The sequence below is a fragment of the Lethenteron reissneri genome, chromosome 39 (assembly GCF_015708825.2).
Source record: "Lethenteron reissneri isolate LAM-NWPU_2019-01 chromosome 39, ASM1570882v1, whole genome shotgun sequence".
NCBI classification, from domain to species: Eukaryota; Metazoa; Chordata; class Hyperoartia; order Petromyzontiformes; family Petromyzontidae; genus Lethenteron; species Lethenteron reissneri.
Window position 1 is genome coordinate 573511 of NC_083817.1, and position 6049 is coordinate 579559.

The following is a 6049-nucleotide window of genomic DNA, read 5'->3' on the forward strand; positions in this document are numbered from 1 at the left end:
GGGCGCGGGGGAGGTCGGACGGACGGCGCGGGGAGTGCTGCTCCTGCTCGCGAGTCGCAGCCGCGCGCTGTGCGCCCCTCGTTTATTATTCACGAGCTGTCGCGACGGGGGCGGTGCTCACGGCCAGCTACTACACCGCCACCACCACCCCCCACCCAACGCCAATCACAATACCACCACCAGCAACAACACAACCACAACCAGTCACAACAATACCACCACAAGAACCAAGAATACCACCACCAGCAACAATAGCAACAACAACACCACGGCCAATAATACCACCACCACCAATAACAAAGACAAACACATGTGTACACACCACGGATATCACAGCATACCACGTGTACAAACACACCACAAATTATAAAACCCAGGCAATCGCCCGCCCTGACTGCAATGGGTTGTGGGCAGGATGGGGCATTGCCGCACAGTCCACTGTTGCGCTGCACTTCTTTGCTGCTCTCAGTCAAAATCTACCCGCACTTACCAGCGTGGTGAAGTATGGTCATAAATTCCCACGGTCTGCAAGGCGTGCGGAGGTCTGCACGCGCCCCTGACCATGTACCATCCATGTTCCATTGGCAACCAGCACCACGAACACCAGGGCCTCCCCTGAGCTTGCCACCTGTTCGGGGTTTGCCCGGACGGTCCGGGAATTGAGATCTGATTCAAGAAGGCAGGAATTGATTTGTACCGAGATGTGGTGATGGTATTGCGTTAAACTGGAAGAGGTAGCAACAATAACCACTCACCAAAGATCCCCCGTGCAGCCTTAACAGACCGTAGGGGCAAGTGCTGTAAGCGAGCACCTATGATGGCCGGCACGGCACACGAAGGCGTGGGTGGCCAGCACCACGCCCGGCCGCCTTTGTCTCTCTCGTGGCGATAATTACACATCGTACCAGATACTCATTTTAAGCCTGGGACGAGGAAGCCCAAGACTGGGTCAAACATTCGCCAGTTATTGGTCGTGAGCAGGAATTGAACTCAGATTGCCGGCTTCGTGACGCAGCGCGCCAATCACTGCGCCACCGCTCCCCCGCCAACCAGCAGCCACAAAGGCGATGCTGACTGCTGGTGTGCGTGCGCCCCCGCCTGGCTCTCCCAGCGAGCTGCCCATGCTGGGCCCGTCACTTCCTCCACCTCGAGTCTCCTCTGCGCACTCACCACCACCATCAACCACTTCGCTCCGTTGCCACAGACAGCCGAGGGCACCCACCCAGTCGGGCAGCAGGCGCGCGCGGTGCGGCGAGAGGCGATGTCGCGACCGCTGCTGCCATTGCCCAGGCAGAGCCGATAGCTGCTGTCGCGATGCAACTGCGTGTCTTCCACTCTCTCAGCGTGCATATTCTGTACTTACGATTGGCTATTGTCGGCTCAAATAGGAACGTTTAAACGAATGTCACTATTGTTGGTTCAAATAAGACAAGTGCTGGCCAAACAACATCAACTCAACCAATAACAGATATGGTTATATTTGGTACTCAAATTTACCCGAAAATTATATACATATGGTAACTTCAGCAATTTCAATGGTAAACATTACAAGTAGACTGGACGTGATTAAACTCTGGCTCGGTTGCTATGACATGGCTTCATTCTCAGTCCGGATTAGTCCCAGGCTCATCACGTTGGTAATAAACACATGCTCACCATCCACACAGTGACCGTGACAACTGCGATTCTTCAAGATCAGGCTGGTGTTTAAAAACGTACAAAGGCCCCCCTTTATGCATGGCCAGGTTTATTGTGGGCCAGAGCCATAGCGCCCTGGAGACACAACGGAGACATTCCAGGTGACAAAGGCCAGCCTCTTGCATAGCCGTGATGTTATAGGTCACCACAAATTAAGCCTCTTTCACAAACACGTCTTTACAATCACTCTCAACTCATCCTATACTCCTTAAAAACATGGTGTTTTACTCCCAATGTTATCTCTATTGTGCTGTTGCATCATGTCACGAAACCAAATATCCATTTTGGGAAATCGTGCAGAAGAGTGGAACCCTTCGTGTTAACGAACATGGAAGGATGATTTAGAGCTACCTCGTGTCCACTGAAGTGACTAAGTCAACAATGTAGAAGGCTGCACTCTCCCACAAGCTCTGGCAAGTGAGAGTAATCTTGGCCGTATGCCAGTCAAATCAATATTTAAATGATCAGAGTTGGAATTGAGTAAAACTCATGTGCAAAACTAAACCTTACGTGATAATGTTAATGGTATCAGCCCGACAGTCATTGGTGACCAGGCTGTGTGAACACATCAATTGCATGTATGTTTATAATTATTGCATAAAAATACAAACACATTTCACGTCTTCTCATTCAGTCTGAAATAATATTGTTTATCATGAACTGATGCATTTTAAATACAAATCCAGGTGAGGCGTAGTGGCCCCGGGCCAGGCCTGCCTCTTCACGCCTCCCGGAGCAAGGGGACCAGGGCCAGGCTCTGGTCGGCCCAGGTCACTCTCCACCACACTCACCATCACCAGCCACGAGCTATCCAATCTGGATTAGGACCAACACCTTGTCCCTGTTTGTCTTTGTTGCGCCATCAATGTCTCCCTCTTTCTGCATCTGTCTGTGTGATTTTGTCATCAACGTCTTTCTCTTTCCACTGCTGCACGTCGATGAACATACTTAAATGACGTGTCCCTATTTCTGTCTCGCGATGGTCATTGTTCAATCTGGTTGAAATTCCACATTAATCTGGTCGTGGCCATTAGATCCATATGACAACCACAGCTGAGTTTTCTACAAAGTGGTACTCGTTTTATCGACCCAGGCGGGATGACGTGCTGAGTCAACTCGCCAACCAAGATTTGAGCTCGCAGCCTTGCGATCGCGAGTCTCTCGCTCTACGGCCGAGTCGCGTGACCGGGTCTGGTAGCCTCTATCAGGCTGCGTCTTTCACAATCGCTGTACTGAGCACGCAAGCTCTGCTTAAACGATGCTCCATCATTTTCCTGGGCAGCGAGCGCATTCATCAAACTCCGCCCATCTCCCCAGCGACCCCATCTACCACCCATTTAGAACGATCTGAATGCACGAGACAGGGAGGCAGGGAGGCTGCCCCTCGCGGGATACACCGAGCCGCTCTGTCCACGCAGATCCCGGGCAACCGCGAGCCCCGCGTGGTGCCCGCACAGAACCCCGGGGCTCATGTCAACGGAGTGCTGCTGGCCACAGTACAACAATCCAATTCATGGTCAATTCTCGCGCAGTTGGACAACTGATGAAACAAACCCCAGTGGCCACCGGAGGTTCACAAGATGTGTGTGATCCACCAACCTTCGTTAGCCTCCACAGCGCTTACAGGCGTGCGCCACTCGGCTTCAATAGATAACATCGACTCCCGGTCGCGATTCACGAACGGATTCATGTTGTGGCTACAATAGTGACGTGATCCCATCACATATGGAATATATCAATGAATAAGCATTGAGTCTGACACGTGAGATGTGATGAACGCATTATGAGTCTATGACCAAATCACTGTGCACCGTCTCATCAGATCTCGAAGGTAACGCAGGGTTGAGGCTGGATTGAGCTTGGATGGGCGGTCACCAAGCGTCAATATAACGTGTTGAAGGCTGCCGAGAGGCTACGCAGTGGGCAGCAGAGGAAAGTGTTGTTGTACTGTACTATGATCCCACGCCTATGGTCCCCGATTTCACTCACCCGCATTTACCGCCGTGCTGTGTGAAATGTGGTCAAACGACACCCGTGAGCCGCACTGCGTGGGGAGGTCCTCGTCCAGCAGTGGATTGGCGAACGGGCCGTACATGTTCACTGTGAGCTTAACAATGGATATTAATTCATTACCTGATGCAATGTTTCACCTCCACAGCCCAAAGGCCGGCAGGCAGAACAGCAGCAGCAGCAGCAGCCAGTCAATACAACATTTGCAGAAGAAGTTGTAGATAAATGATCAGTAATGGCAGATAAACCACCACTATCACCAGCTGCCATAGCAGTCAACAGCAGAAGTATGCAACCACCCAAGACAAACACCACTGGGTACCCGATGAAGTGAAGTGTATTGTGTTTAACTCACAGTCTCACTTGCAAGGTGACCCGGGCAGTGAGCAGTAAAAATAAATATGGGTGTGCAGGTAATATCACAGCAGACTGTTACTATGTAGAAGTCTAATCACAAACATTTGGATACAAATTAGCTTTTAAATGCGCACACCTTGGTTTGCACTCAAAAATTGAAAATAAATAAAGGAAATTAAACATATCGAAAGGAAACCACCCTCTTTTATTCAGCACATCAAATTTGATTAATTCTGGGGTCAAAATAATGTATTTTATTTTTTTGAGTGCAAATAAAAGTGTGTGCATTTAAGAATTAGTTTTAAATTCATAAAAAAAAACTTTTAGTCTTAATATTTGCTTTCAATACTTTAACGATTTCTACCTCCCAAAATGTTTTAATTAAATACATGAAATAGGCTAAATGTGTAAAGTATGTATTAGTTGTGAAAACATATTTATGACTTTTCTGTAAATTTGAGGTTTCCTTATCCAGATCGAGCAATAGTATCAAAACAGTTTCAAAGCATTTTGAAAGGATTACCATCCTTCACGAAAGTTGAGAAATTATCTTAGTCGATCAATCTTATCCAGTGCCTTTTTTCGCATATCGATTATAAAGACGATGTAAAAACACGAAGATGCGCTGGATCGGCGGGACCTTAACCATCTTTTAAATGAAATCTTGAATTGTCACGCGAAACGAGTCTGTGCCGAAAATTTCAGCTCGTAAGGCTTCGTAGATTGGAAGCTATTAAGCGTCAAAGATTTGAAATAATATAAACAGACAACAAGGCAAGTTCAAGAATTTGTCAACTTTAGACCTCACGACTCCTATACCCACGGCTCGTGTGGGGACCCGCCCCGTGCTGCGCGTGGAGTCACAGCATCACGGGTCCGTGCGCTAGAGACGTGAGAGGCGCCTGTCCTCTGGAATCGACTGGACGCAGGTGCCTCCATTCGGGCTGGGTGATGGTTCAATAATAGCAAAGATCACTTGATTGGTGGCAGCGGCAGTTGTCACCCAGGATGTGCGCTGGGTAATTGGCTCAGCTGCTGCCACATAAAGGGACCGTAGGAGGCAACGAGGAGAGGGGATGGCAGTTGGGAATCCGCGTGTATCCGCAGTGAGAAACGACAGGAAGACAGCGAAGGAACCCTGGTTGGGAATTCACGTGGCGGTGAAAATAAGAAACATTTTCAATTGATCATCTCTGTCAGGAAACTCTCTGTGGATGCATGGTTGTGTGATTATAATTCGCTCCAGAGAGTGATACAAATTACGAGCTTTTAACAGTCTTAACTCGATGACATTGGTGATTGGCGGCTGTTTTATCCGCAGATAATCAGATGATTCACGGCTCAAATGGCTCAACGACAATCCAATTTGTGGGCAATCCAGCAACAAAAAATTAAGAGCCTTAGCCACAGAGAAGCCAATTAAATCACAGACCACACTGTCGCAAGCATAATGTGGTCTGGACGTAACTCAAAATAGCTTTCAGATGCATCAGCTTTTAATCATATACTACAGACTCCACGTGAATATTGTATCCATAGCTTTCATTTCGTCCCCCACATCTCCAATACCGACCGTATCCACCACCTCATTAACCTCACATTTCGCCTTGACCAATATAACTCTCTCTATCCTACCATATTCCCTATCCCTCTCAAAATATTTCAAATGAGCCACAATGATGCCACAATATTTCATCCTCACATCCGTTAATGAGAACCACATTAGCCCATCAATCTGAATTGATGGCATAATCATCACGATCTTCTATGGAATCGTCGCTGCATGCATTCTGCACCAGTGACTTGAGGCCTTCTCTTGACGCCGAGTCGCCCTATTCTGAGCTTTAAAATGAGTGCGGAATTGATATAGGGGTTTTATTTTTGAAATTGCAAATGTTAAATGAGCATTGTCTCACCCTGGCAGGAGAGAATGTAATCATTGTAGGCGTCGTCACGACCGCGCACGGCGCCTGCAGTGACTGGG